Raw genomic sequence first — 24,222 nt, 5'->3', positions numbered from 1 at the left:
TTATCTCCTGACTTTGTGATCCACCCGTCTTGGCCTCCCATAGTGCTGGCATTACAGGCGTGAACCACTGTGCCCAGCCCACATCAGAGTCTCTTAACAGCAGAACAGATCAAGTAGAAAAAGAATTAGTGAGCTTGAAGACAGGCTATTTGAAAACACACAGAGGAGAAAAAAGAATAAAAAAGAAAGAAGCATGCCTATAAGATCTAAAAAATAGCCTCAGAAGGGCAAATCTGGCCAGGTGCACTGGCTCATGCCTCTAATCCCAGCACTTTGGGAGGCTGAGGTGGGCGGATCACCTAAGGTTGGGAGTTTGAGACCAGCCTGGCCAACATGGTGGAACCCTGTCTCTACTAAAAATACAAAAATTAGCCAGGCATGGTGGTGCGTGCCTGTAATCCCAGCTATCTGGGAGGCTGAGGCATGAGAATCTCTTGAACCCGGGCAGTGGAGGTTGCAGTGAGCTGAGATCATGCCACTGCACTCTAGCCTGGGTGACAGAGTGAGACTGTCTCAAAAAAAAAAAAAAAAGCAAATCTAAGAGTTATTGGCCTTAAAGTGGAGGTAGAGAGAAAGAGATAGGAGTAAAAAGTTTATTCAAAGGGATAATAACAGATATCTTCCCAAACATAAAGAAAAATATCAGTATTCAAATATAAGAAGATTATAGAACACCCAAAGAGGATTTAACCCAAATAAGACTACCTCAAGGCATTTAACATTCAGTCTCCCAAAGGTCTAGGATAAAGAAAGGATCCTAAAAGCAGCAAGAGAAAAGAAACAACATTCAATGGATCTCCAATACATCTGGCAGCCGACTTTCAGTGGAAACCTTATAAACAAGGAGAGAGTGCCATGACACATTTAAAGTGCTGAAGAAAAAAACCCTACAATAGTGTATCTGGCAAAAATGTCTTTCAAACATAAAAGGGAAATAAAGACTTTCCCAGACAAACTTAAGCTGAGGGCTTTCATTAACACCAGACCTTTCCTATAAGAAATGCTAAAGGAAGTACTTCAATCAGAAAGAAAACAATGTTAATTTGCATTAAGTAATCACCTGAAGGTACAAAACTCACTGGTAATAGCATGTACACAGAAAAGCACAGGATATGAGAACACTGTAACTGTGGTGTGTAAACTACTCTTACCCTGAGTAGAAAGACTAAATGATGAACCAACAAAAAATGATAGCAGCAACAACTTTTCAAGACATAGACAGTACAATAAGATAAAAATAGAAACAACGAAAAGTTAAAAAGCAGGGGGGATGAAGTTAAGGCATAGAGTTTTTATTAGTTTTCTTTCTGCTTGTCTGTTTATGCAAACAGTATTAATTCATTATCAGGTTAAAATAATGGGTTATAAGATATTATTTGCAAGCCTCATGGTAACCTCAAACCAAAAAAAAATACAGTGGATACATAAAAAATAAAACACAAGAAACTAAATTATATCACCAGAGAAAATCAACTTCACTAAAGGAAGATGGGAGGGAAAGAAGGAAGAGAAGACCACAAAACAACCAGAAAACAAAAAACAAAATGAAGAGTAAGTCCTTACCTATCAAAAAAATAACACTGAATGTAAATGAACTAAACTCTCCAATCAAAAGACATAGAATGGTTGGTCAGGCGCATTGGCTCATGCCTGTAATCCTAGCACTTTGGGAGGCTGAGGCAGGTGCATTGCCTGACTCAGAATTTTGAGACCAACCTGGGCAACATGGTGAAACCCCATCTCTACTAAAAAAAAAATACAAAAACTTAGCTGGGCATGGTGATGTGCGCCTGTACTCCCAGCTACTTGGGAGGTTGAGGCATGAGAATTGCTAGAACCCAGGAGGCGGAGGTTACAGTGAGCTGAGATAGTGCCACTGCACTCCAGCCTGGGAAACAGAGTGAGTCTGTCTCAAAAAACTGAAAAAAAAAAAACACCCCAAAAAACGCACATAAAGGCATAGACTGGCTGAATCAATTAAAAAACAAGACCCACTAATATGTTGCCTGCTAGAAACACACTTCACCTATAAAGACACACACAGATTGAAAATAAAGGAATGGAAAAAGATATTTCATGCCACCGGAAACAAACAAACAAACAAAAAGACAGGAGTAGCTATATTTATATCAGACAGAATAGATTTTATTTATTATTTTTAGATGGAGTCTTGCTCTGTCGCCCAGGCTAGAGTACAGTGGTGTGATCCTGGCTCACTGCAAGCTCTGCCTCCTGGTTCATGCCATCCTCCTGCCTCACCCTCCCGAGTAGCTGGGACTACAGGCATCTGCCACCACGCCCGGCTAGTTTTTTGTATTTTTAGTAGAGACAGGGTTTCACTATGTTAGCCTGGATGGTCTCGATCTCCTGACCTAGTGATCCACCCCCCTCAGCCTCCCAAAGTGCTGGGATTACAGACATGAGCCACTGTGCCTGGCATTTATTTATTTATTTTTTTTGAGATGGAGTCTTGCTCTGTCACCAGGCTGGAGCGCAGTGGTGCGATCTCGGTTCACTGGTTCACCGCAATCTCTGCCTCCCGGGTTCAAGCGATTCTCCTGCCTCAGCCTCCTGAGTAGCTGGGACTACAGGCACGTGCCACCATGCCCAGTTAATTTTTGTATTTTTAGTAGAGATAGGGTTTTACTGTATTGGCCAGGATGGTGTCGATCTCTCGATCTTGTGATCTGCCTGCTTCAGCCTCCCAAAGTGCTGGGATGACAGGCATGAGCCGCTGTGCCTGGCCTGACAAAATAAATTTCAAGACAAAAACTATAAAAAGATACAATAAGGTTACTATATAATGATAAAAGGGTCAATTTGGCAAGAGGATATAACAATTTAAAATATATATGCACCCAACACAGGAGCATCCAGGTATATAAAGAAAATATTATTAGCGCTATGTTGCCCAGGTGGAAGTCTCTTTTAATCTATGGGTTCTCCTTAACTTTCTCCACTTGGCAATTTATTTACTGAAGAAGCTAGGTCACTTGTCTTGTAGAGTTTTTCATATTCTGAATTTTGCTGATTATATCACTTCAGTATCATTTAATGTGAATGCGGATCTCTCTATTTCCTATAACCTGGCAGTTAGAGCTAAAGGCTTGGTCAGATCCAGGTTTGATATTTTTGGGTAAATGTATTTCAGATGTGTGCTTTGTAAGATTCATTGTGTGGCATCAAGAAGCACATTACTGTCTCTCCTATTTTGAGCTTAAGAAAAATTAGTGGGTTTAGGTGTTTTGAGCCTGTTTCATCCGTTATGAAGTTCCTCATCAGGTTTTTACCTAATTTTTTTTGTCAGTTATTGATGATTGTCTAGGTCCATTATTTCATTAGGGATTCCACAATGGTGATATTTTGTCACCTTTTCATCATTTATTAGCTAGAATACTTCCATAAAGAAAAATGACTTTTCCCTATCAACTTGCTGGTTCCTTTGAGGTATCATTCATAGAGGAATGTTAGAATAAATGCTTGATTCCTTCCTTTTATTTATCAGTTTTCAGAGTAATGAGGTGGATCAGTAGTACTTATCAAAGTTGACTGATGAAAAATTTTTCCCTCTTTGGTGGTATCTAGGAACTCATGGAGTTTAACATATTTGATGTGTTAAAATCCACTGCAGTTAGGGTCCTTTTCGATGCTCAAACAATTCTATCACTGGCCACAGGCAACCTCTTCAAGTTGTCTCCTATAGTCTTTTGACATGAGCACAGATTTTGATGCAACTTTGTTTTTGATAGGACAAAATGTTTCTGGCTTATATGTTACCTGTCCCATATTTGGAACCAGGCTTGATTTCTTTGAGGGGAGGGTGCTGAAGGAAAGTGCTGAAAGAAAGGAAATTGCTAAAGGAAAAAAGTATTCAGAGACTATAATCTAGAAACTAAAGTGGCTCACTACTGTTGAGGTTGGTCATTGTTTCTAGGCTTTTTCAGTGGACAGGCTAGGAAATTTTGTTTAAGAGAAAATATATCATGTGATATATTTTCAATTAAATATTTTAAAATATTTACTTTCTTTTTTTTTTCTTTTGGAGACAGGATCTGGCTCTGTCTCACAGGTTTGAATGTAATGGTGTGATTGATCTCAACTCACTGCAACCTCCGCCTCCTGGGCTCAAGCCATCTTCCTACCTCAGCCTCCTGAGTAGGTGGAACAACAAGTACATACCACCATGTCCAGATAATTTTTTTTTTTTTTGTAGAGACGGGGTTTCACCATGTTGCCCAGGCTGGTCTGGAACTCCTGAGCTCAAGCCATCTGTGCCCACTTTGGCCTCCCAAAGTGTTGGGATTGCAGGCATGAGCCACTGTGCCCAGTCCTAATTTTCAATTAAAATTTGGGATTAGAAGTTTACTTGACTTCTTTGATTTTATATTTGCAACTCTTTTTTTCTGAAAATCTTAAGTCTTAACAACATTAACAATTATATAAAGTAATATATCTATAAAAACCAATTTTAGAATAGCAATACCAATATTAATAATAATAAAGTGACTCTTAAAAATAAATGCCTTCAGACTTACTTTTAGTTCTTTTTTTATTAGGGTATAATCCCACTAGGAATATATAATCAAATTACTGTGTTTTAGAGCCACTTGAAATACATTTTCACTGTCTTTTAAGCCATTAACTCAATACACAGGTTTTTTGTTTTTTCCACGTCGTTTTAGAGATTATCCTAAACATTAGAATAAAATCCTATAATGACAAAATATACATAACAAAAATTTTACCATTTTAACCATTTTTCCTATTTTTTTCTTTTTTCAATGATCCTGGAAATCCTTCCAATTGACAATTTTTAAGTATACAGTTCAGTGGCATTAAGTACATTCACATTTTGTGTAACTATCACCATCATCCGTCTGAAGAACTTTTTTCTTCTTCCCAAACTGAAACTCTGTACACATTAAACATGAACTGCTTGTTTTCCCCTCCCCGGATCCCCTGGCAACCACCCTTCTATTTTCTGTCTCTGTGAATTTGGCTACTCTTCATATCACATATAGGTGGAAATAGGCACTATTTGTTCTTTTGTGGCTGTCTTATTTCACTTAGTAGGGATTACTTTAAAGTTTTATAATTAAGTGATATTTTATAATTGTGTAAAACATCTACATGGTTTTGCAGTCAAATTTGCCAAATGAGTTTCATACAGAAGGACCTAGCTCCTTTTTTCTCTTTTCCATAAGAAAACATCAGCAAGAAAGAGAGGTCCAGTTTCTACTCTTGTCATTTCTTTTCCCCCTCATCCTCACATAGGTAACCACTTAATGTTTTTGGCTTGCCTTTCCCTACCCTTAAAAAAAACTGTAAGTAAACAAAATATGTATTTGTACTTATTCCTTCTTTCTTAAATAGTTGCATATAAGAATATTAAATAGGCCGGGCGCGGTGGCTCAAGCCTGTAATCCCAGCACTTTGGGAGGCCGAGACGGGCGGATCATGAGGTCAGGAGATCGAGACCATCCTGGATAACCCAGTGAAACCCCGTCTCTACTAAAAAATACAAAAAAAAATTAGCCGGGCGAGGTGGCGGGCGCCTGTAGTCCCAGCTACTCGGGAGGCTGAGGCAGGAGAATGGCGTGAACCCGGGAGGCGGAGCTTGCAGTGAGCTGAGATCCGGCCACTGTACTCCAGCCTGGGCGACAGAGCCAGACTCCGTCTCAAAAAAAAAAAAAAAAAAAAAAAAATAATAATAATAGTATATCATAAATTCTTTCCTTTTTTTTTTTTTTTGAGATGGAGTCTCACTCTGTTGCCCAGGCTGGAGTACAGTGGCACAATCTTGGCTCACTGCAACCTCTGCTTCCTGGGTTCAAGAGATTCTCCTGCCTCAGCCTCCCAAGTAGCTGGGATTACAGGTATGCACCATGACGCCTGGCTACTTTTTTTTTTTTTTTTTTGTATTTTTAGTAGAGATGGGGTTTTGCCATGTTGGCCAGGCTGGTCTTGAACTTGATATCGAGTGATCTGCCTGCCTTGGCCTCCCAAAGTGCTGAGATTACAGGTGTGAGCTACCACGCCTGGCCAAAAATTCTTCCTTTATGTTGCTTTATTAGCTTATCAATATATCATGGATATCATTCCTTATCATTTTATAGTTTCTTATTCATTTTTATAGCTCTTAACTCATAATTGCTAACTGATTTGTCAGGTGTAAAACTGGTAATACTTAGGAGTACAGTTTGAGGTTACATACCATATACTTTCCTAACATTTGCTGAAAATCTGCAGCAAATGCATTTGAAGGAGAAAAATATTCTTGTGACATCAAAGGATTTCTTGTAAAAGTATCACTAACCTGGGGAAATTAGTGGGAATATTTAACCTATATAGATCATTTTAACTGGAGAATTATAGAACAAACATTCATTTGAAGCAAAGTCTAGTAGAAACCTGAAAAATAAAAGAAACCACATCAGTTTTGGCTTTTTGGTGGCAGGGCATCCTTTCCATTTAAAGATGGTATATTCATAAACACTGTGTTTGTCCCAGTCTTATGTGCTGCTGTTGTACGGATTAGAATCTCATACAGTATGATTGCAAGATGCTATTCCCTGATATATCTGAGGACTTGAGGGGAAGAACAGATGTTTACCTCTGGCAGACAAGTAAAGATGGGATTTTATGATATTTTTAAAATAGTGCTTTCATTTCCCCTCTCACCCATACCCCCAAAATCCATTCAACAATAATGAAACAATGCTAAATAAATGCCTTAATAGAAGTACTTAATGAATTTCTCAGAAGCAGTGGTAAAAATGACATGGTTAGTAATGTTGTATCACCTAGTTTTGGAAAGGTGACAGAATTGGGATGTTTTGTCATAATGCACAGAAAAGAAAAAAAATTACAGTACATTAAGCTAAATGACTAACAGTGTTTAGCATCTAGACTGGTAATTTTCTAGGCATAATTGTGGAGTGAATTATAATATTTAGGCCTTATAGCCCTTAACTCTATATTAGTTTGAATTGGGTTAAAGCAAGCAGATATATTAAACAGAAAATATATGCATGATTCATGAGTGTGACTGGCAAATAACTACTATATTGGTAACTATAGTACAGCTGACTAATTTTTCCATTAATATTTTTTACTAAAATATTTATCCTGAATTATATATTTATAAGTAAAATTGAAGATTAGTATCATTTACTTTTTAAAAGAAGAAACAATCACACTATCTGGACCACAAAATTACCAGAATAATGGTTTGGCTCTAGTCTGTCTGAAAGACTGCCTTTCATGAACTCTCTTTCTGCTCAGAGATCAAACTCAGGATGCTGTGAGCAGCAGGTGATATCTAGTGAGGTTAATCACCTTTTAAGATATTTATAAAACCTTATGTATCTACATAAATACATACACAAAAGTACTGTGTTTATCATAGTTTAGACATGCTGGCTATTGTCAGTTAAAACTTTCCCTAGAGATGGTATGTCTTGATTTAAAAAACATTTTTTTGATTAACTCTTCTAATTGATACATATATACTTTAACATAAGTGTCTTTAGACTACTGATCTTAAAGATTTTTGATCACTTACCTCCTCTTGTATATACTTTGTAAATTAAGTACATGTGCCATTGAAAAAGTATATTAAATACTAGAGTAGCTTAATTTCTTTCTTAATTTTAGAACAAAATAAATATAAGGAGAGGTTCTAATAAATCTGAGTGGATGATCTTTGCAGGCCTTACTTTAGGGTCAGGCAAAGTATGGAAACACGAGCCAGATGAGGGATGCAGGTAAGAAATCTCTGAAGGTCATGAATGGCTCTGCTTTACATACAGCAGGCGACAGCAGGTGAGTGAGCTGCTTTTGGTTAGCACACTACTACTGATAAACTGTAAAGCAGAGACCTCACAATTTCAGTAACTCAAAAAGTCCTTACAGTACAATAAAATTACTTACGTTTTTAAGAAATGCAGATGGTGTCACAGTATCCAAAGCATTGCCTGTAGCACATACATAAGTGATTCCATCAATAAAGACAGTATGGTAAACATAGCTTTGAAAAGAAAACATGATACTCTTAAAAAAGTTAAGTACCCACACAGGGAATTTAACTTCATTTTTCAAGCTTTCATTACTGGTATTAAGATCTATATAGATAACTTTTTATAATCAGAATAATTGGTTGGGTGCAGTGGCTCATGCCTATAATCTCAGCACTTTGGGAGGCTGAGGTGGGAGGATTGCTTGAGCCCAGGAGTTGAACATTGGCCTGGGCGACATAGCGAGACCCCATTTCTACAAAAAAATACAAAAAAATTAGCCGGGCCTGGTGGTGCATGCCACACTGTATTTCCAGCTTTTTGGTGGGGGGCGGGGGGGGGTAAGGTGGGAGGATTGACTGAGCCAGGAGGTTGAGACTGCAGTGAGCCATGATCACGCCCCTGTACTCCAGCCTGGGTGACAGAGTGAGACCCTGTCTCAAACAACAACAACAAAAACTAAAAACAAAGAAACATAATCATTAGAAGAACTCTCATATTTTTGAAAAATTGAAGTAAAGTATGTTGTGAAGTCTATAGAATTTAAATATGTATTTAAAATTGCATCAATAAAAATAAAGAGAAAGCTAACAATTTGGTATATATTTTTATATATATATATTTTTTATTTTTTGAGATGGAGTCTCACCCTGTTGCCCAGGCTGGAGTGCAGTGATGTGATCTCAGCTCACTGCAACCCCTGCCTCCCGGGTTCAAGCTATTCTCCTACTCAGCCTCCTAAGTAGTTGGGATTACAGGCACGCGTCACCATGCCTAGTTAATTTTTGTATTTTTAGTAGAGACGGGGTTTCACTATGTTGGCCAGGCTGGCTCAAACTCCTGGCCTCAAGTGATCTGCCTCCCATGGCCTCCCAAAGTGCTGGGATTACAGGTGTGAGCCACCACGCCTGGCCTATATATATCTATATTTGAAGTCACTCACATTCTAAGACGGAATCAATATTCTAACTAAACAGAAAATGCTATGTTCGGCCACGTGCGGTGGCTCATACCTGTAATCCCAGCACTTTGGGAGGCCGAGGTGGGTGGATCACGAGGTCAGGAGTTCGAGACCAGCCTGGGCAACATAGTGAAACCCTGTCTCTACTAAAAATACAAAAAATTAGCTGGGCGTGGTGGCGGGCACCTGTAATCCCAGCTACTTGGGAGGCTGAGGCAGAAGAATCGCTTGAACCCAGGAAGCGGAGGTTGCAGTGAGCCAAGATCATGCCATTGCACTCTAGCCCAGGCGAAAGTGTGGGACTCCATTTCATAAAACAAAAACAAACACAGAAAATGCTATGTTCATTGATTTTTACTATGCCTATATTTTAGGTAGACATATTTAATTTTGGTACATCTTGGTTTTCTATAGATTAGAATTAAAAATTTGTAAACTGCAAATACCAAATATTCTGGAGAACAGGATGAGTTGGGGAGGGAGGAATGAATGTTAAAGTGAACCACAGTATGTTAAAATGAACCTTAGCATGACCACTCAACCATCTAGACCTTTCTACCTTCTCGGAATCCCACAGCAGGGGCCAGAATCCCCTTGGAAAGTGCCTCCATCCTTTACTGTCCAACAATCCAGAAAATGCAGGAATATGCAACAAAAATAGTTGCTTGGTGCCTAGACTTTAGTCTTTTTGAATACTATCTCTAAACAGTTAACAGGCAACAGACATGGTCAAATGCTAAATTGAATATATATGAGAATGAGGAAACTCAGAAACAGGCAGAAAAGATAATTTTAGAGGCAGAAGATTTAACATATGAGCCCTTTCAGTATAAATCCTTCACATCATATCATGAATACAATATGCTACAAATGTTTTTAATGATGATATTGATTGATACACATAATCTCCACCTAGAAAGCATTTTTGTTTAAAAATTTGGTGGAGTCCGCTGAAAAAGAGTTGCCAATTGTACCATCTATCTGAAAGTTACATATGTAATTTGAAGTAAGTTGATACTGCATGTGAAAAAGAGATATTTTAAACTTATGCTTAGTATGTTATTAATACTATGAGTAATAGTCAGAAAGCGTCTATAAGTTAAAAACAATTGAATATCTGATGTTCAGGATATATCATTAATTGACAAAAGCCAAGTGGAGAAAAGTGTGCACGATGTGCTATCATTTATCTACTACATCCTATGCTACCATAAGGGAAGTTCAAATGTACATAAAGTAGTCTTTCTTATTTGTGGCTTCACTTTCTGAGGTTTCTGTTACTCATGGTCAACCGCAGTCCAAAAATAGGTGAGTAAAATGCAATGAGATATTCTGTGAGAGAGAGAAAGAAAGACGACATTTACATAACTTTTGTTATAGAATATTGTTATAATTGCTCTATTTTATTATTAGTTATTGTTAATTTCTTACACCTAATTTATAAATTAAATGTTATCACAGATTTATATGTATAAAAACACAGTATCTATTATAGGGTTTGGTACCATCTGTGGTTTCAGGTGTCCACAAGACTGTGGGTCTTGGAATGTATCCCCCTCAGATAAGGGAGGGCTACTGTATGTACTCTATATTGTGTTCTTTTTTTTTTTTTTTTTTTTTTTGAGACAGGGTCTGGCTCTGTCACCCAGCCTGGAGTGCAATGGTGTAATCTCTGCTCACTGCAACCTCCGGCTCCTTGGCTTAAGCCATCCTCTCACCTCGGCCTGCCAAGTAGCTGGGACTACAGGTGTGCACCACAATACCCAGCTAATGTATTCTTGTAGAATGTATTTCTTATAGGAAAAAAGAAAAGAAAAAAAGATAAACCAAAAACTTGTTCAAAATGGTTACCTACTTAGGGGGAAAGAGTAGTAAGGAGAGGAACAGAATGAAAATTAGACTTCTCGAAGGAACTGTTTTGTAGATTTGACTTTGGAATTGTATACATGTTTTGCGTAATTAAAATGTTATTAATCAAACTTTAAAAAAAGGTAACCATGAGGGCTGGGCGCGGTGGGTTATGCCTGTAATCCCAGCACTTTGGGAGGCCGAGACGGGTGGAACATGGGGTCAAGAGATGAAGACCATCCTGGCCAACATGGTGAAACCCTGTCTCTACCAAAAATACAAAAATTGGCTGGGCATGGTGGCACACGCCTGTAATCCCAGCTACTCGGGAGGCTGAGGCAAGAGAATCACTTGAACCCGGGGGGCAGAGGTTGTGGTGAGCCAAGATTGCGCCACTGCACTCCAACCTGGTGATAGAGCAAGACTCCATCTCAAAAAAAGGAAAAAAGTAACCATTAGAAATCAAAAACAAAACGAGAAAGATGTCTTTGTTTTCAGTGATCAAGGCAGGAGATGATGGCGGCTTGGTTACTATTTGAAGAGGAAAGGCAATGGGATTTGCCCGTGGATTGGATTTCAATGTAAAAGAGACAAGAGTCAAGAATAATATAGGTTTTAAGCCTGAGGAACTGGAAAAGTGGTATGTGGAAGACTTCTGGAAGGGGCTTAACTTTGGACATGTTTGAGGTACTTTAATTAGACATTTAAGCAGAGTGGAACAAGTGGGTATACAAGTCTGGAGTTCAGAAAAAAAGGTCTTCCAAAGATTCAAATTAGAATGTAGAGCATAGATAAGCAAACAGCAAATGAGGAAAGTATCTTTTTAAAATCATTTCAGCTAATTTTGTCTATGAAGACAAAACTAGATTATTACCATTTTGCAATCCCTTATAAATTAGTGGATCTTGGGCCTAGCAATGAGTATCAATAGCTGCTAACATCTCAAAAGGAGTTATAATCAGATACCATATACCATCTGATGGAAAAATACTTGTATTATAGTCCTGCTGAAGGGGTTGAGCCTCTGGGTTGGCTACTTGGTAAACGGTGAACTGAATTTTGCATATGCAATCAGCAAACCTACACTGTGGGAAACTCTGTCAGTTCTTCGACAATAAACTGCAAGGGGGAAAAAAAAAGAAATGGAGGGGGAATAAGTGGATTTAAAGAGATTTAAGGATATCAAATTAAAAAATGGGCAGGATTGGGCTCTCATCTGAGGATGTGTATTTGGGTGCTGACGCAATGAAAAAACGGAAATGACTACTATGCAAGCTGGGATGCTGTTTGATTTTGCAGGGATGCTGTTTGATTTTGCAGGGATGCTGTTTGATTTGGCAGGGATGCTGTTTGATTTGGCAGGGATGCTGCTTGATTTTGCAAGGATGGTGTTTCATTTTGCGGGCACAGAGGAAGCAGTGAATGGGACAGGACATACGGTGGGGGTGGCTGGCAGTATTCTGTTTTCTTTGGCCTAGGTGATAACTGCTGCTGGGGAGAGTCCCTTGCAACACTTCACAAAGCTTCACATTCATTAGATGTGATTTCTTTGTATCTCTGTTTTACTTACGATAGAAAGGTTAAAACAAACCTACTCTATAAAAATGAAGTGTCTTAAAATAATAGAAGCTTTCTTTTCCCTCACTTCTTCCTTTACTAGCAACTGTTTTCAAGACTGATTTAGGCCATACCATGTAATGTCCTAAATGAAGCTTAAGAGTGATGTCCACTGTTTTGTTGTTGTTGTTTTGTTTTGTTTTGAGACAAGGTCTTGCTCAATTGCCCAGGCTGGAGTGCAGTGGTGCGATCACAGCTCACTGTAGCCTCGACCTCCCTAGCACAGTCGATCCTCCCACCTCAGCTTTCTGAGTAGCTGGGACTATACAGGTGCTTGCCACCACACACAGCTAATTTTTTTGTAGAGACGGGGTTTCACCACGGTGCCTAGGTTTGTCTGAAACTCCTGGGCTTAAGGGATCTGCCCGCCTCAGCCTCCCAAAGTTTTGGGATTACAGGTGTGAGCCACCATGCCCAGCCGCCACTGTTCTTGTTCTTATTAAAGATATTTTAAGGTAGATGTTTCCTTTTTTATTAATGAGATGTTTTGGGTATACCCAAAAGAATGGAGAATAAGATAACAAGAACACTTTTAGACATGTCTAAAAGTGCTAGACCAGTTACAGATACAGTTAATATATCCCCTTTATACCCTTCCTCAAATTTATTTTCTCTTTTCCATTTGAAGAGGTAAACACTATCTGAATTTGGTGTTTATCATCCCCATTCATGATTTTATACTTTTACATACAGAAGTTCTCCTTTCTGAGGGTTCAGTCAAGAGTATGTGTAACTAGTATTTACGTCATCATCGGAATTATTTTCTGGTAATTGTTCAAAAACAGATTTGTATTAGAAATTACCTTACCTTCCCATTTAAATTATGGTCTTTGGTTCAGCTCTAAGAAGCGCTAATCTAAGCACTTTTGCCACTGCTTCCTAAAAATAAATTGTCAGCATTTACTTTGCAGAAGATTGTAGAGTCTTTCGTTATTCTTCTCCTAAATTTACCAATGTTCTAATTAGTTTATTAAGGAAAACCAGTTCACTAGGAGAACTAATGAGTGGGGATTCATAATGCATGGCAACAGTCAAGTGATCCTGAAATATTCATATGAATGAAGAAAAATATTAAAACCATATAAATATACACATAATATATACATATATGTGTGCAAATATAGGTTGCACTACATAATCTTATTTTATTTTATTTTTTTTGAGATGGAGTCTTGCTCTGTCGCCCAGGCTGGAATGCAGTGGCGCGATCTCAGCTCACTGCAAGCTCCGCCTCCCGGGTTCACGCCATTCTCCTGCCTCAGCCTCCCGAGTAGCTGGGACTACAGGCGCCCGCCCCACACCCGGCTAATTTTTTGTATTTTTAGTAGAGATGGGGTTTCACCGTGTTAGCCAGGATGGTCTTGATCTCCTGACCTTGTGATCCGCCCACCTTGGCCTCCCAAAGTGCTGGGATTACAGGCCACCGCGCCCAGCCCCATTTTCACTTCTTTTGTGATACTGCAGTTGCTTCAGGCCATCTGGATCCATAATCTTATTTTTACAATCATACCTTATACATGGTTTCAAGACTGGGAAGCACTATCTAATCAAACATCTTTTCAGTAACCACTAGCTACTGAAACTATAAATAAAATGTTAATAGTTAAGGATATTCAGCTTTTATTTTCTGAATACCCTAAGCAGTCCTTTTACCTTATTTTTTAAGATAAAAATTTTTATTCACTATTGTTCACTGATCTCTTTCTAAAAAACAAACAATTGCTAAGAACTCTCATACCTGTTTCTTATAAGGCTCATTCTTTGGGGAAAAATTTGCAAGATACTATGACTATGCAGAATACCTTAAATATAGTCAATTATATGAAGTCCCATTAATTTACTTTAGAAATGTGAAAGAAATCTGAAAGTTATCCAAGAAGCCTTAAATAGCCATAATCCTGATTAACTTTTCCATTTTCACAAAATAACATGAAATAAAAACTTTTATGGAAGGGTAAAAGTTATTATTAATGGTAGAAAGTAAAACCTGAAACTCTTGATATTGCCTGAAAAGTCCTGGTGATATTTTCTAGGAAAGGACTTCCTAAAAAACTTGAAAAATTAAAGGGACACACAAACTCTCAGTTATTAGCAATGCAACATATCCCCATGTTTTCCCCCAAGTGCCTCTTTTAGTGTATAGTGTAAACATTGGTATCTTAGCAAAATTTGAAACAAAACAAATGGCAATATGAGGCGGTAAAATGAATGGCAAAGTGGGTTCTAGTTGTGTTTCTAGAATTAATGTGTTGCGTGACTTAGTGACTTGTCTGGGTCTGTTTACCCGTGGGAAGAATGAAGAGACTGGACAGATGATCCCCAGGATCCTGTTCAGTGCCAGGATTCTATAATAGCAAGGAGCTTCAAGGAATAGTTCAGGTTAAAAGGAAAAAAGGTATCACATCTTCCCTCAATGCCAAGGATATAAAAACTTTGGTACTCATATTTTTCAAATGCATATAAAAATTTTTATATCCTTGGCATTGAGGGAAGACGTGATACTTTTTTCTTTCCTTTTAACCTGAACTATTCCTTGAAGCTCCTTGCTATTCTTTTTCCCCTCCCTTGTCAGCTTTCTGCACAGCAGTCATTCCAGGCCTTTGCTCCTCCAATTATATACTGCCCTATCCCTCTACTTTCTTCCCTTCCTGTATGCTTCACCAAGGGAGGCCACTTGGGACTTACGAAAGATTTTAGTTTTCTCTTTCCTTTCTTAATTAACAAATTAAACAAACATTTACTGAGAACTTACTGCCTATTATGTATTAGGCATTGTACACTGGAAAGACAGAGATGAAGACTGTCCCTGTCCTTGAGTTCGATGGCAGAGACAGACAAGTAAAAGAAGATTCTAAATCAGCGCGGTAAGTAGTTTGGTAGAGGAATGTAAATTAACCTGTGTGTAGAGGAGGCTTCAAGGAGAAAAACCTAAGAGTCTCAAAGTATAGATGTTATACTGCCCCAAAGTGGAGAAAAGTAATTTCCAGGTAGAGGGAACAGGAGATGTAAAGGGAGACCATGGTGAGATTGGAGAATGGCATGAAGTTCGGGATAGTTGGAGCACATGGCTATGTGGGGAAAGGAGGGAGATAATCAGAGAGGGTCTTGAGTGCCAGGCTAAGGAGCGTGGGTAATGTAATCAGTAGCCACCAAATTATTTTAAGCAGGGGAGTGATATGATCCTATTTGCTTTTAGGAACTATCACTGGAGCAGCAGTGTGGAAGTTGTTTTTTAGTAGGACAAGGCTGAAGTCTGGGAGATTAGTTAGGAGGTGTTTTCAATAAGCCTGGTAAGAAGGGCTGGGATGAAGACATAGTTCAGAAACAAGGAGATAGATTTGAGATATACTCAGGAGATACAAAACGGATAGAACTGGGTGATGAATGAACAGATATGAAGGGGAAGAAGGGAAACAAGTGGAGGTGACTCCCAGTTTCCAGCTTGAATAGCTCAGTAGAGCTACTAAGCAAGATCAGAAATCCAGTCATGTGTCACTTAACTATGGAGATACGTTCTGAGAAACGAGTCATTAGCCGATTTGCTTGTGTGCAAACATCATAGAGTTCACTTACACAAACCTAGATGGTCTAGCCTACTACACAGCTAAGCTATATGGTATTGCCTATTGCTCCTAGGCTACAAACCTATACAGTATGTTACTGCACTGAATATTGTAGGCAATTCAGACACAGTGGTATTTGTGTATATAAGTGTCATAAACATAGAACAGGTACAGTAAAAATGTGGTATTACAATCTTATGGGACCACTCTCATATATATGGCCTGTCATTGACCAAATCATCATTAGGCAGTACATGACTGTATGCGAGGAGGAATGTGTTAGGAAAGACAATTAATTTAGTTCTGGACATGACATGTTCTATTAGGCAATCTAACTCAGGAGAGAGAGAACTTTGGAAGTGGGTTTGGCTGTAATCAGAAGAAAGGTGTCTATGGATGTGAATGAGTGTGTCAAGTTAAAAGAGGACTACAATGAGAACCTTAAGGAACATGGCATGTAAGGGATTGGTAAAGAAGAGAGACCCAGGAGGAGACTGAGTCATATGTCTATATCCACATTCTCCTTTCCTGAAGAGAAAGAGGGTATTCCCCGAATCCAAGGCTCACATCTCTACTGCCAAATTGGATTCCATCCTTTTGTGCCCCTTCAAGCCTTACTCCACCAATAGCCCCCTCGTCTCTTATATCTTCAACCTTTTCTTTCCATTAGCTTAACATACATGTGAAAGTTTTCCTTATATTAAAAAAAATGAGGTGCCTTCCTGGATCATGCTGCATCTAGCTTTCACTCCATCTTATTCCTTTTGTAATTTTTGAAGGAACAGTCTAACCTAATTCTCCCTACTTTCCTATCTCTCACTCAATTAGCCTAAAGCTACTGGGCTTCTGCCTCTGCTCTTCTCCCAAACTGCTTACAGTACAATCACCAATCATCTTCCCATTGTAGAGTCCAATGAACACCTTTTAGTTCTTGCTCAAGGTGTTGACTGGACTAGACATGAACTTATTAGGGACATGCTCAACTTACTGGGGATAGGGGAAATTCTTGTAAATTTCTTCTTTTAGCTTGTAGGACACCACAGCTCACATCTGGTGACCCATCTCTCTATTCTCTTCTTAAACTATGTTCTGCCTTCTGGTCCTCCTCTTTTCTCACTTTCTATACATTTCTTGGGCAGTCTTACTTATTTCTACTCCTTTTAATGGTCAGTCTTGATTCTCTGAGTGCTAGAGCAATATATTCATTACCTACTAGACATTTTTCTGACTTAAAACCTTTGGGAAACAGGTGGAAAAATACACAAATAGATTGGCCATTTTCAACAGGCAACAAAATTCAACATTTTCCAAACTCTATTCTTTTCCCCATACATTCCCTCCCACCATTTCGCTCCTCTTTCTACATTCTCTTTGTAGTTCAATGCCATCTACGAAAAAATTCTGAGACTCATCCTATGCATTACCTTGTACAGCATATGACATATTCAACCTGTTATCAACTCCTGAGAATGAAGTTTAGAAAGTCTCCTTAGGGACCGGGCTCGGTGGCTCATGCCTGTAATCCCAGCACTTTGGAAGGCCAAGGCAGGCAGATCAGCTGAGGTCAGGAGTTCTAGACCAGCCTGACCAACATGGAGAAACCCCGCCTCTACTAAAAATACAAAATTAGCCGGGTGTGGTGGCTCATGCCTGTAATCCTAGCTACTTGGGAGGCGGAGACAAGTGAATTGCTTGAGTCCGGGAGGCGGAGGTTGCAGTGAGCTGAGATTGCGCCATTGCACTCCAGCCTGAGCAACAAGAGTGAAACTCCGTCTCAAAAAAAAAAAAAAAAAAGAAAGTCTCCTTAGGATCTGCCCCTCCTTTCCATTTGCGCCATCATTGTCTTAGCGAAGGCCCATACATCTCTTGCTATAAACTACAACAATACCATTCTAAATGGATGTCACCCTCCCAACCTACCTTCCATATTGTAACCAGACCAAACTTACCAGAAGGTAAATCAGATCTTGCTATTCCTCTGTTTATAAATCTCAGTTGCTCCCCAGGTTCTCTGGGATGAGAAAAGAGCTGTATGTAGGACCCTTCATTTGCTGTCTTCCGCTCACTTTCCTGGCCTTATCTCCAGCCACACTGAGGTTCATGGGAATCCCCAAACACACCACGTTCTTTCCTTTGCACGGAGTTCTCATTCCTCTTTCCTGTGCCAGGCTAGAACTAATTCTTACGAAGTTTATAAGCCAAACACCCATCTTAGTGCTACAGGAACAATCGCAACCTACCTCCGTTGAAATACTTTCCACACTCTAGGACAATTGTCTATAGCCCTTGGACATAAAGGGACAACGCCAGGCTCATGTTCACTGCTGAATCCCTGATATTCTTTACTCTGGGAATTTGCAACAGAAATATGTTCAATAAATGTGTGCTGAACTGCAGGTCATTTCTCCGCAGGAGAAATAAAAATTTTAAGGTCTATCAACGTTGAACCTGGGTTCAAATAGCCGCCAAACCCAGCACGTGCAGCGCTAGCTCTGACCCTAGGTGGCGCACGTGCGGCCGCCGCGGGGACGCCAGCCTCTCGCGGGGGCGGGGTCTCTCGCGGGGGCGGGGTCTCTCGCGGGGGCGGGGTCTCTCGCGGGGGCGGGGTCTCTCGCGGGGGCGGGGTCTCTCGCGGGGGCGGGAGCTTGCGTCCTCCGAGCCGGTTCCGCACCATCTCGCGGCGCCGCGTCCTTAGGGGCGGGCTCAGGGGGCACCACCCTCGAGGGGCGGAACCCGCGGGGGCGGAGGCGTCGATCCGGAAGTACCTGGTAAGAACCTCCAGTCAGGTCAGCTCTGCTAGGACCGCTCGGCCATTAGCAATGCAGCTGTAGATGATTGTCATAGCGGGCGGGTAGTGACTGAAAGGCTCCCCTGGACCTAAACGTTCGGCTCTGGGCGGTGAGAGGGGCGGGGCTTCGGGAGTGGGCGGTGCGTGCGCAGGCGCGAAGAGGGACTGATTGGCAGGGAGAGAGGCGGGGCCGTCTCGAGCCCGAGTGGCGCGTTTGACCCGACACGGACCGGATCTCTGGAGAAACCAGCTTTAGGTGGTAGCCTTTCTCCTTAAAATCATTTGTCGGCCGGGCGCGGTGGCTCACGCCTGAAATCCCAGCACTTTAGGAGGCCGAGACGGGCGGATCACAAGGTCAGCAGATCGAGACCATCCTGGCTAACACGGTGAAACCCTGTCTCTACTAAAAATACAAAAAATTAGCCGGGCGTGGTAGCGGGCACCTGTAGTCCCAGCTACTCGGGAGGCTGAGGCAGGAGAATGGCATGAATCTGGGAGGCGGAGCTTGCAGTGAGCCGAGATCGCATCACTGCATTCCAGCCTGGGCGACAGAGAGAGACTCCGTCTCAAAAAAAACAAAAAAAAAAACAAAACAAAAATCATTTGTCGAGCGCCAGTGTACTTCATAGTGTTTACCTCCTTATAATTCATTCACAATCTAGAGCATGTGAAATATAGACCTTGATTTTAAATAAAGTTCATTCATTAATCCAAGCGTTTATTGAACTCCGGCTGTGCGCTAACTGCCTTAGATTCCTATGTATGCAAATAGGTCGGCTCCGATATTGAAGTTGAGGAGTTCATATTCTAGTAGTGGTTACAGAGACACATGAGGACAAACGCCAGTCTCAAGTGATACGTGTGTGCTATCAGGGAAAGATGAACAAAGCTGCAGAAGCTGGGTGGAGAGCTAGCAAAGCTTTCAAAGTCCCTGACTTAGAGGATGGATTGGCATTCTCTGAGTGCGGAGGAAAGAAAGACAGGAGAGTCTAGGCAGAGGGAATAGCTTCTGTAAAGGCTTGAAAGAAGGCAGGTGGGTTTGGGGAATGAGTGTGGCAGAGAAAAGGTGTATAAGAGAATGGGTAGGAGGGTAGAGTGGAAGGAGTGGTAGCATGACTTTTGTTGTCTTAGACCTTGGGTGCCTTGACAAGAATTTTTTAAAAGTGTGACCTTATATATTTTCATCACCAAGGTATTATGATAGAGTGGAAAAAGAGTTTGCCTTTGAAGTCAGACAAACTTAGATTCATATTTGGGCATTGCCCATGTACTCTATGCGTTTATGTAACTTAATCTTTCTGAGAGTCCGTTTCCTAGTTCATAAAATGGGGGTAATTGTCAAGTTTAAATGAAGTAATTATGCAAAAATATTAGCATACAGTAGTTACGCAATTGCAATAGTTTGTGACGAGTACATATTACTTTCTTGCTCCCAATGGCGTAACCTTTTTTTTTTTTTTTTTTTTTGAGACAGGGTCTCACTCTGTGGCTCAGGCTAGAGTGCAGTGGCATGATCACGGCTCACTGCAAGCTCCACCTCCTGGGTTCAAGCGATCCTGCCACTTCAGCCTCCTGAGTAGCTGGGACCACAGGTGTGTGCCACCACACCTGACTAATTTTTGTACTTTTAGTAGAGATGGGGTTTCACCATGTTGGCCAGATTGGTCTTGGACTTTCCACCTCAAGTGATCTACTCTCCTTGGTCTCCCAAAGTGCTGGGATTACAGGTGTGTCACTGCACCTGAACCCAATGGTGTAACCTTAAAGAATGACAATCAATATCCTTCTGAGTGCCTGGCAGGCAGTGAAGGCAGGTAGTCAATTCCGTTTCCTTTAACACAGTGTAATCAAATTGGATTTGACAAGGAAGGAGCAAAACTGCTCTGCACTATAGCTCCTGAGAAAAATGCCTTGTTGAATCATGTATCCTATATATGGAATTCTCCAATCAGTGTGTCTTATCAGCTTGGTAAGTGTGTCTGTGTTACAGGCAGGGTAACTGATTAAAAGCCTGGTCACATTACTTATACCCGGGGAGAGGAAATTTGTTAACTCTGGGGTAATGCTTTTGCTTATCCCAGAGTCTTGCTTACAGTAATAACAAGCCGAATAAACCTCACCACAAATCTTTTTTGAGCCCCTTCTCCCTGGTGAGCTTTCAGCACAGCAGTCATTTTAAGCCTTTAATCCTCCCCTCCAATTGCATACTGTCTCTTGTGCTTTCTTTTCTTCCTGTATGTTTCCTGTATGCTGTATTCTACCTGGTAGCCAAGGCTTACTCTAGTCAATGCCAGGTTTCCTCACTTAACTCAGGATTTCTCCCTTTCCTTCTTTCCTCAGGGGGTGGCATCTCTGAGGGTGGGAAACTTGGTGGAGGGGAAGGTCTTCCGATGAGTGACCTTCGTCCCTCTAAGGTGGCATCTGCAGCTAATGGTTTTTTTCTCTCTGTCTCTGATCACCAGTCACACACTCCACTTGGAATCTCAAGGTCCCTTTAGGTGCTCTGGTTCTCTTTTAGCCACTTTTATGGTCCTCTTGGGGGTGAAGAAAAATTCTCACTGCTCCCACAGGCCATTCTGAGGCTGCAGGAGGCTCCAGAGGTTGTGTCACAACATGCCCTCCTGTCGCGCTCTCCTGTGGTGCTGTGTCACTGCTGTCATGTGGGGAGCGGCTTTTAGATCTTACCTCATTTGGAAAGCAAGCCCTGGGATCCCCAATTTACCAGGAGTCTTCTCATCACCACACTCCATCACCCCTCACTTCCTAGAGAGGATTCTACCTAGTTGGAGTGCTTCATTCTCATTCTGTCCTTCTTTGACAGTGGACATTCCAGCAAGTCTAGGTAGGGAATCTCTGACCACCCTAGGCACCCTCCCAATTTATGCCATGAACATTGGTTGTCTGAAACATTTTTTCCCCATATACTCTGTTTTCAGAGAGTTCCCAAAATCATTTTGAAACTTTTTAGAATGAGAAGTTTTTCTGTCTTACCCTCTTCTTCCTCCATCTCTCCTTCCTCCTCCTCCATTTTCTTCGTTCTCCATTTTTGTGCCAAAGAGAATAACTGAGAATGAAAACCACGGCACGTGATATAAAATATCACAGACATTTCTACCTTTCCCTTGATAGTTTGATAAAATCTTGAGGATGCACCAGAAAGAGTGGTGAGAAGCTAGGATCCTGGGAAGGTGAAATGGGACATTTCACCGTTGTTAATTTCTTTCACAACATGCTTTTAGACTCATCACTACTTTGGTGAATACTACTGTCATTGCTTATTTATTTATTTATTTATTTATGAGACAGAGTCTTACTCTGTTGCCCAGGCTGGAGTGCAGTATCATGATCTTGGCTCACTGCAACCTCTGCCTCCTGGGTTAAAGTGATTCTCCTGCATCAGCCTCCTGAGTAGCTGGGATTACAAGTGTGTACCACCACACCTGGCTAATTTTGTATTTTTAGTAGAGACAGGATTTCACCATGTTGGTCAGGCTGGTCTCGAACCCCTGACCTTAAGTGATCCGACCTCCTCAGCCTCCGAAAGTGCTGGGATTACCTGCAGGAACCACTGTGCCTGGATTATCATTGGTTTTTAGAGGTTAGCTTCCCAGAAGGAAGAGCCACTCATTTTTTAGTCATCTGACTTCTTAGGTCACTAGAGAGTTTGTAAGTATTTTGTCAGTTGGAGACTTTAAAGCACTTACTAATTCAAGATGTGTCTTATTAAGTATTGAAGTTCTGTCATAAAGGACTGTTTTTTTTTTAACTTATTGTTCTTAAAAATGGAACATTTTTATAATTTTTTTCTTTAAGTACATGATCACTGTAAAAATTCAGGCCGGGCACAGTGGCTGAAGCCTGTAATCCCAGCACTTTGGGAGGCCCAGGTGGGAGAACCATCTTAGCCCAGGAGTTCAAGACCAGCCTGGGCAACATGGTGAAACCCCATCGCTACAAAAAATACAAAAATTCCATCCTGGCTAACCCAGTGAAACCCCGTCTCTACTAAAAAATACAAAAAACTAGCCGGGCGAGGCAGCGGGCGCCTGTAGTCCCAGCTACTCGGGAGGCTGAGGCAGGAGAATGGCGTGAACCCGGGAGGCGGAGCTTGCAGTGAGCTGAGATCCGGCCACTGCACTCCAGCCTGGGCGACAGACCGAGACTCCATCTCAAAAAAAAAAAAAAAAAAAAAAAAAAATACAAAAATTAGCTGGACATGGTGGTACACACCTGTGGTCCCAGCTACTTGGGAGGCTGAATTGGGAGAATTGTTTGAGTCTGAGAAGTCAAGGCTGCAGTGAGTCCCGATCGCACCACTGCACTCCAGTGTAGGCAATAGAGTGAGACCCTGTCTCAGAAAAAAAAAAAAAAAAAATTAAACAATACTAGAGTAAAAGCCTGTCTTATTTTTACCATCCGATAAAAGAACCACTGGAATAATCTAATTTACATTTGTCTTTGCATTTTTGTGCATTTTATATACATTTTTCTGAAAAATTTTTTTTTTTTTTTGAGACGGAGTCTCGCTCTGTCGCCTGGGCTGGAGTGTAGTGGCCGGATCTCAGCTCACTGCAAGCTCCACCTCCCGGGTTCACGCCATTCTCCTGCCTCAGCCTCCTGAGGAGTAGCTGGGACTACAGGCGCCCGCCACCTCGCCCGGCTAGTTTTTTGTATTTTTTAGTAGAGACGGGGTTTCACCATGTTAGCCAGGATGGTCTCGATCTCCTGACCTCATGATCTGCCCGTCTCGGCCTCCCAAAGTGCTGGGATTACAGGCTTGAGCCACCGCGCCCGGCCTGAAATCTTTTTTTTTTTTTTTTTTGGAGACTGAGTCTTACTCTGTTTTCCAGGCTAGAGTGCAGTGGTGGGATCATAGCTGACTGCAGCCTCCAACTCTTGGTCTTCCTTTGGGAGGCCAAAGTGATCTTCCTGCCTTCACCTTCTGAGTAGATGGGAGTACAGACATGTGCTGCCATGCTCTGCTAATTTTGTTCTTTTTGGCTGGAGTGCAGTAGCGCAACCTCGGCTCACTGCAGCCTTGACTTCTCAGAATCAAGCTATCCTGCTACCTCAGTCTCCTGAGCAGCTGAGAATACAGGCACATGCCACCATGCCTGGCTAATTTTTGTATTTTTTGTAGAGACTAGGTTTCACCATGTGGCCCAGGCTGGTCTTGAACTCCTGGACTCAAAAGATCCGTAGGCCTTGGCCTCCCAAAGTGCTGGGATTACAGGCGTGAGTCACCATGCCCAGCTTGTTCTTTCTTTTCTTTCTCTCTCTCTTTCTTTCCTTCTTTCCTTCTTTTCCTTCTTTTCCTTCCTTTCCTTCCTTTCCTCCTTTCTTTCTTTCTTCTTTCTCTTCCCTCCCTCTTGTTGCCCAGGCTGGAGTGCAGTGGTGCGGTCTCTGCACACTGCAACCTCCACCTCCTGG

At 41.1% G+C, this 24,222-nt stretch overlaps 2 long non-coding RNA genes across 4 annotated transcripts in view; one reads left to right on the top strand and one right to left on the bottom strand.

Annotated features, from left to right (window-relative positions):
* Window positions 1-12,999: 12,999 nt before the first annotated feature.
* On the bottom strand, window positions 13,000-18,881 carry LOC105496844 (uncharacterized). Its single transcript, XR_011621285.1, has 3 exons — window positions 18,770-18,881; window positions 17,954-18,015; window positions 13,000-13,320 (listed from the first exon to the last, which is right to left on the bottom strand). It is a non-coding gene; the product is annotated as an uncharacterized lncRNA (long non-coding RNA).
* LOC139362412 (uncharacterized) overlaps window positions 18,657-24,222 on the top strand; it is a 48,922-nt gene continuing 43,356 nt past the window's right edge. For all 3 annotated transcript variants that reach the window (XR_011621279.1, XR_011621278.1, XR_011621280.1), the window contains exon 1: window positions 18,657-18,772. This is a non-coding gene — a long non-coding RNA (uncharacterized lncRNA). The remainder of the gene's footprint in view (window positions 18,773-24,222) is intronic.

The sequence above is a fragment of the Macaca nemestrina genome, chromosome 3 (assembly GCF_043159975.1).
Source record: "Macaca nemestrina isolate mMacNem1 chromosome 3, mMacNem.hap1, whole genome shotgun sequence".
In the NCBI taxonomy this organism is placed as follows: domain Eukaryota; kingdom Metazoa; phylum Chordata; class Mammalia; order Primates; family Cercopithecidae; genus Macaca; species Macaca nemestrina.
This window is presented reverse-complemented; position numbering and strand designations above follow the sequence as displayed.